Source organism: Mastacembelus armatus, chromosome 10, assembly GCF_900324485.2.
Source record: "Mastacembelus armatus chromosome 10, fMasArm1.2, whole genome shotgun sequence".
Taxonomy (NCBI): domain Eukaryota; kingdom Metazoa; phylum Chordata; class Actinopteri; order Synbranchiformes; family Mastacembelidae; genus Mastacembelus; species Mastacembelus armatus.
In genome coordinates this window covers 25,866,885-25,875,203 of record NC_046642.1, presented here as the reverse complement: position 1 = coordinate 25,875,203, position 8,319 = coordinate 25,866,885, and the positions used below count along the sequence as shown (strand labels likewise).

General features: G+C 38.9%; 1 non-coding gene across 1 annotated transcript; it reads right to left on the bottom strand.

The window, feature by feature from the left end:
* Nucleotides 1-4,411: 4,411 nt before the first annotated feature.
* On the bottom strand, nt 4,412-4,483 carry trnaa-ugc (transfer RNA alanine (anticodon UGC)). The gene has a single exon. It is a non-coding gene; the product is annotated as a tRNA-Ala (tRNA).
* Nucleotides 4,484-8,319: the final 3,836 nt, after the last annotated feature.

The following is an 8,319-nucleotide window of genomic DNA, read 5'->3' as shown; positions in this document are numbered from 1 at the left end:
AACACTGTGTCGAGGCTTGTATCAAAACACCAGTGTCACGTGACCGTCACTGTTTCGCTTCGCGCTTCATTGCTTCAAAATGTTTCAAAGCTCATAGTCTTTCGGTGTGTGTCATTGGCTCATGGCGTTTCAATGCATTCTGAGCCAATGACAGCTTGACAGATTTGAGTGGTTTGGTGCCATACCAGCTATATAACACGCATCATTCTACTTCAGGATTTGGAGAGAGAGAGAGAGAGAGTATTTTGGCAAGTTTCACGGCGAGTCCCACCAATAAGCGGCGTTCTAAAGTTTGGGATCATTTTGATTTCAAGAGGTCTGAACTTTTATTGCTGTCATGGGATTCAAAGTGCCAGTGCTTCATTCGTGCTCTTTAGAGGTTGCTATGGCTTCAGTTGTCCACCAGATGTCACCGTCACTGAAGTCTCGAAGCTTTGAATCTTTTTCGGCACAATGGTCAGGAAAGCCTCAGTGCTTCATGAGGCTTCACTTGCCCATCACTAGTGGGCAGAAAACAACAGTCATGAAAACTCCTCTTGCAGGTTAAAGAGGGTAAGAACAAACAATCTCTGGTTCTTTAAATAGTGTCCGAAAAACAGCTAACTTAGATTTTACCGTAAGGGACTCGTTTCACTTGACTTGATAAACACTTGGTCCTGGTAGAAATTCCTCCCGCGAAATATTTCCTTCGTTGGCTCGGGAGACTATCATGCAGCCGTACTCCTCGGTGACGAAGCAGACAATCCCGCGACCTGTCTGTGGCTGAAGAGTAGACTATATACCGTGAAATCCTGTAAGACAAAACAGGTGAGTGGTGTAGCCTAATTATTACCGGAAACCCAGAGGTAACTAGTCCCACGAGGAAATATTTCAAAACAAAAGTCGCAACCGGGCTTTACGTAGCCGGTCGTGACATGACTTTCTTCAAATCTAATAACTAAATGGGCCTTCCTCCTGTGTTATACACAGCCTATGTTTTAAATGCTCTGCTTCCATAGTTCTCACTGTCTGTTCAATACAAGAGAGATTCTGGTTGCTGATAGTGGCCTATATACAGTATGTCACTGATTTGTTTACTGCTGAATTTTCTGTGTTCAGAATGCATACAAACATCCTCACAGCTTCAACAATATGAAAAACACAGAAGTTATGGCTTTCTTTTAGTGCTATGGACAGGGATCAGAGGTTAAGAAGCTCTGTAGCAAAGCAGTAAACACCCATTTACACAAACATCCAAATGAAGGCTAATGTTGCTCTGAACCTGCTATATTCAGAAAGGAAACTGTTAGTGTAAACAATGTCAACTGAGCCAAAAGCCTATAGATGAGTTGTGTGTACCTTGTAGTATATAATGCAACTGTATATTTAGCTCTCCAGGCAGACTAACACAAAATATTATACATATACTATACAGTCTATAAAACTGTTGAGCTTTATGTGACAGTTTTTACTCTAAATAATACAAAAATGAAATAAAAATTTTCTGGTTTCAATAGAGATTAAATGTTTCCTCTGTAACCACGACAACAGACTACTTCCTCGTGAATGCAGCTGCTAGTGTGGGTCAAAGGTCACTCTGGGGTAATGGGTGATGGATGATGGGTGGTTGGTGGGGGAATGCATCATGGTTAATATGTGAATGGAGCTGTGTGTGGTTCATCTTAACGTTGTCCATGGCAACAAAACTCTTGCTGGACTGCATGGTGTCTCTGTTAACTTGTGTGAATGAGCTCCTCTGAAGTTCTGCACACATCTGTAGTACAGTGTGACTGGTAAAGGGCTTCAAAGACTCAATCAGATATTTGGTGGTTGGAACTGCAGAAAGACAATATTTTAACTTTTTCATGCTGAAATCTCCAAAAATCAGATCAGCGATTCCACCAGAGTTTATTTTGGCATTGTGGATATCTTATGACAGCCGAGCACTCTGTATGAAAATCTTGACAACAGTAATGAAGTGGGTCTGTGGAAACTGGTGATCTGATGGTGGTAAACCACTCTCTCTGGGTTCACAGAGAGAGCAGTGTTAAACAGTGATTACTAATGTGAAGGTCAGAGCTGAGAGAACGGTGACAATGCATGTACAGCTGTGGTCATATTTAGAAAATGATTCAAAGTTTAATGAGTAAAGATGAAATTTAAACATGAGGCCTTGTCAGAGGACTCTTACCTACTCCTGACATCACTGTCAACAGAGGTGTCTGGTTAGTTTCTAACACAGGTGGCTACATCCATGGTTACCACAGGCATTTTTTGCATAAATTACTGTGTGACCCTACAAGTGAATTCCATGTTATGCAGCCAGAGAAGAAGTATTCAAAACTAGAGCAAATACTACTCCATTAATCCCAATAAATTTGTGGCAATGCATTACATTAGGTATAAAGTAAAATGTGTCAAAAAATCTAAATAGGTTACCATAATGTTAGAGAAATTAAGAAAATGTTTCACCCTCAACTGACCTAATCCACTTTACTCTAATATACCTGTGAAGATTCTCAGTCGTCCAGGGAAGGTTATCTAGAGGTTGAGTCATGGCAACTGGACTTTCAGTTTTTAAGGCTGAAACGTTTCCCTCCACCCCTAGTCCCATAGGCTCACTAGGTGAGCTAAGTAAATCAGGTGAGAGTCATTAGACCCACACCCCTGTGTTGGTTTCACTTCACACCTGGTCTGAATAGGCTCGTTAAGTGACCAAAGGAGTGAGCTCAGGTGACCTAATGATGGACTCATTCTGATTCCCCAACTGTCTGCAGAGTCTGTCCTTCCTGGGAAACATTTGATATGTTCCTTAATTTGCTGGGAACAGATGAAAGGGCAGCCTGGTATATTGAAGATAGATTATGTCTGAGTCCTCCACCCCTGTTGAGGGAGGGTTTCTCCACTTGGACATAGATAGCTTCCCTGACTCCTCTTCATGTGTTTTGGAAATCAAATCTTAATCTCCAAAGCTCTTTTGCTGTATTGTAGTATTTTTAACAGTCATTACTTAACTTAACTAATTACTTACTTAATATTTAACTTTAGATTACCTACTTTTGTCAGAATATAGCATTGTCATAGTATTGATGCCTGGTGAGTTTAGTGTATGGGTGTAGCAAGAAGGGCCTTATTCACACAAAACTGACCAAATATACAACTTTACTGCTTCTATTGTGAAATACCAGCACTACACAAATAATGGGTACTCTATGCCTAGCATACAGGAATATTTTATCCTAAATTTATGTAAATATATAATACACTTGAGTATACTACCAGAAAGAGTATGTATAGTGCAAAAGCCTTTGAACTAAATTCCCGTATTTTATAGTGTTGAAGGTAAAAAAATATCTTCTTGAAGCACCAAAAAAATTAACTGCAGTTGTTTTGTTTTGTTTTCTTTTTGATGAAAGTGTCTAAGTCCTCTTTGAGTCCATATCATGAACCCTGAAATTTCATTTTCTCTTTGGACAGTGTAAGGGCTGGGAGGTCCTGCATTTGTATTTGAGTTTGATTTCAGGCCTGTTTGCTAAGTCCTCATGCTTTGTGACTTGGGACCTGACAGAGCTGGAATCTCCACACTTGCATCAACACCATGAGGAAAGGCTGTTAATGTGTGCCATGGGTGTTGTTAGGCCATTTGGAGTTTAGTTTAACTAATAGGTAGGATGGTAAACTTATTGCAGCATTTCTGTGATTCACCATAAACTGTACACAAATTCGTGATCGCCTCAGTCCCCTCTAAATTTAATATGAAAACAGCAGCAGACTGTCAGCTCCTCCCTGTCTTTCAACGCGTTCTTTGTTCCGCAGACCAAGGATGAGAGGACAAGACAAGCTGTGTGTTTGTACAGTAAACAGGTGTGTGTGATCAGGAAGACTCACATTTAGATTGTTCAGTACTCAAATGTTAAAGCCATCTATGCAATACAGTGGAAAACTGCAATAAGTTTACCATCCTACAAGAGGTAGGATCAAACATTTCACTTATTTTATTTATTTTTACTTTTTACTATTATACCCTCATTCGGGGTTGAGCCCCCCTTAAATGAAAATCCTGGAATCGCCCCTGATGCTTGCCAAAGACACAACAGGCAAATATCTTAATAATATAAACAAGCCAAAGCGAAATATGACGACGACAATTCCAGTGTTGATAGATAGATAGATAGATAGATAGATAGACCTAAAACTTACAAGGAAAGAAAAAATATAAGAAATTATTTAAAAAAGATAGAGGACTATAGAAAAGCGAGACCAAATAGTTTTTCACTGGAAACCAGGAGTTACAGCAGGTTATGACTTGACGTCTGTTTTGAGAACTGAGAAATGAAGGGGTGTATCACCACAGGGGAAGGATACGTGCAGATATTAAACGTGGTGTTAAGTTAAAGATAGACATCGGCCGAAAGAGTTTGGAGCAAAAGACTGGAGATGCCGGGGATTGAACCCGGGGCCTCATACATGCAAAGCATGCGCTCTACCACTGAGCTACATCCCCATACGCCCACCTCTCTGAAAATTTGAATATAAGTAGTTTTAATAAGACAATTGCAGCTCATGTCTTTCGTGTGGATTGTCGTGCTGTATTCACAAATCTACGTCCCGATGAGCACGTCCAAACACCTAACCCACGCTCTGCTGTTATACTCTGAACGCAACGTGTTTGGTACCCAGCCTTCTCACTTTGGGGTGTTTCACACTCAGCTGGAAAAACAATACTGTCCCCAGGATTTTATTAGGCCTATAGCGGTAGAGAAATCGGCCAGATGGAGAGTGACGAAAGGCGACGAACTGACTGCAGACCTTCAGCCGAAGACACAGACTCAAACACAGAGCCTACATTAATCTCGAATTTCTTTTTCACCACTGCAAACCATCTGCTTTTAAACTGTTATAATGTTTTATTCATTAATTCATCTAGTTTCTCTGCTTAGTTCTCCCCCGATCTACCATGTAAATAGTTAAATAAATCTTAAAAGGCATCTGTGACTCGCATCATTTATCTTACTTCACACAGTAAATACGTCACTGAGTCGGGGAAACTCTCAGATTGTAGACTGATATCCTGTATTACTCATTAATTAATGGTTGATCTGGTTCCCTGAAATTATAAAGATGGTTTATGCTATTCATAACTCATAAACCAGACATAATAAACACATTCATGCTCAATACATATATTTATATTCCCTACATATATTTATATTCCCTACAACATATACCAGGAAAGGTTGTTGGGATCAAATTCCGTAGTCCTGTCAACAGTCATTGTTTGCTTTTACACAGTCTTCATCTGGGTTTGGTAATAATGGATCTCCACTGCTTGCTCAACAGTGGGACTGATTAGGGTATAAATTGTTCTGCAGCACTGGCTTTATACATCTTAAACTAAACACAAGGAGGTAATTATTGAACATCCAGTCAAACATGAAAGCCTTCCAGCTCGCTGCTGTCCTCCTGATCATCTGCATCAGCAGTGGTAAGTCTGCTTGCCACACTGGCTTTGTGTTTTGTTTCTTTGTTTTGAATTGTTCAGAGGAATATATTATTTTGTTCAATCAACAGAAAAACTGACTGGTTTCAATCTAAAACATCACATTTCAAAGTAATTCACTGTGTGAATTACTGTAGGTTGCTGCAACACTAACCATTATCAAGTCGATCTGAAAGACAAAATGCGTTGTTTTCCATTGGCTTCCTAAACAGCTCTAACACGTCCGCAAATGATACAAGCATTTTCTGATGTGTCTCCTCCACAGTTAAGACCTGATTCTTCTCAGCAATCACAATTACTTATTATTTAAAAAGATTATAAAATGGTCCTGGTCAGTGTAGCTGTCTGTATATATATATTGGCAAACAGTGACAAAGTCATAATTGTGGCCTTTAGTGTTCTGTAACACTAAAAACAGCAGCTGAACAGTCTTATCAATATATCTGCAAATATCTCTTTTCCAGCAATGGCCCTGAAGTGCAACCACTGTGTTCCACTTTCATCTGGAAGGTGCACCAACACAGTGGAGACCTGCCAAAGAGACGGGGACATCTGTGCATATGTCATCTCCACATTTCCCAGTAAGCCTTCTTTTTTATTTTTTTTTTTTGTCTGGACACATCTAGGATCTCCCCATTTCTAGTCTCCATGGTAACAGGCTAAACATTTGCTGACATAAAGAAAGAAAAATAAGCACAATTCCCAGAATGCAGATCTGTTCTTTTAAAATGATTTGAAAACATGAAAATATATATTTTCACAATAACAATGAATTTGAAGTAATTCAGATCAGTTTCTGTTGTCTACAGTGGTGTTCAGAAATCACTGGAATATTCTGTGTGTGCTTTTTATCATTTTCACACCGTTCTTCTGTTTACCTCAGGGTACACATATTTCAAGAGGTGCATGAAGAAATCGGACGCTTTTGCTTTAAAGGCTATTTCCAGCTTTCAAGTTTTCACTTGTGAAAGTGACCGGTGCAACTAAAAAGATGATCTGAAACTTCATCTCTCTGGAGAAATGCTGCCATCACCTCAGTTATTCTATAGTGATTACTGTGAATCATTCTGACAGCCTTTCACTTCAGTCCATTAAAGAAAGAAAGGAGCGATGGGATTGAAAACCCTGATTTTTATAAATAATCTTCTGCATTAGTTGTTTTTCTATGTAAAAACATGTGTTTGTTTAAACCAACATCAGTGACAACGAAACACTGTATACTGTTTATTGTGCAGTTGCTGTTGACATGATTGTGTGTAGAGCTGCCCTCTGTTATTGTGAAGAATGTATATTAAAAACAGTGATCAAAATTTTGCTTAAATGATGCCCCAGTTTTGTAGTCCGTCAGCCTTTATTGATGTTGTTACTTTGCAGGGGTGGAGGAAGCCCTGAGAGTGTTTATTTAAGGAAAAGTACCAATATAACAGCTCTCTATGAGAAATATAGGTAGGCCTTCTCTAAAATGAGATTTTCAAAATTTAGATATTTTCATTTTTTATGTAAAAAAAATATCTGTGACATCTTTATCTTGATCTGTGACATAAATGTAGTTGAGTGAAAAATATATTTCCATTTCACATGCAGTCAATGGTGAAGCTGCATCAAATAGAAATATTTAAGTAGAACAATATTGAACATGCTTAGTTCCAGTACTTTTTATAATTGCTTTTGTTTTGCCAAAACAAGGATGTTACAGAAGTGACAGGTCAGAAGCATGAATGGAAGACCCATGAAGTTCTTAACAAGATGGTCACTGAGCTAATAGGCACATTAGGTTCTGGTGCGTCACTTCAGTTATGTTACTCTCAGTCCTGACTAATAACTACCTGTCTACGGTAGCAGGGCTGGATAAACCTGTCCACTTGCACTGACTCAGAAATAACCTGAGGCCCTGTGTTTAACTCTAAACCCTTCACCTCACCTAAGCTGACTAACGCAAATGAACAGAACAGACCAACACAGTAAATAACATGGACACTCAGGATGAGAGAACAAAGACACTGATGAAGGTGTGTCAGCATCATAGGAGCCAATCTAGAAAGCTTAGAATATCTCTTAGACAGGTGTGTTGTGTAAACAGAACTTAAGGCAAAATTGTGGTTTTAAATTTCAATTTAAATTGGGGTTTTATAATCTATGTGACTGTAGCTACATGTAGGATGGATGAAGTCTTATGAAACTTTTCATACTCTTTTAATTTGTTCGTTTTTGGCAAAACACATACAAATATAAGGCGAGGATAATTCAATAACTTGTACCAAGTTTGTGTCTTAGTACAGTATGACTTAGCCAGATTCTGACTTATTCACAATAAACTAGAAAGTGTTTTCTTTCCAATGATACCAATATCACTCTTAAAACATAAGTACAACAGCTAGTTTAATTTGGGTATGGATTTTTCAGGCCTGTGCATAAAAAGGGCAGTATTAACCTGAACCATTACTTGTATTTGTTTTGTATAAATAACATGCTTTTTAGGTCAGTGACCCTAATCTGAGGCGAGAGCAACAAAGCTTCTGTCCAGGCTTTGTTGTACTTGCAGCTGTTAGTAGTTATTCAGCATATACTTTTAATGTACTACATAATTATGGAGTGGAGGATGATGATAGACATTATAAAGAGCACCGCACATCCTCTCCATGACCTGTTGGTCAGACAGCAGAGCACTTTTAGTCAGAGACCGCTTCAGCTCCACTGTGACAAAACAGGAAATCTTTCCTGCCAACAGCAATCTCACTTTACAATGCCTCTTTGATTCTGCAGAGATAAATCCTCCTCTTCTGAAACTGCACAGTTTTGTTTATATCCAAACTAGCTGTAAACTTATTTAAGAGGTTTTG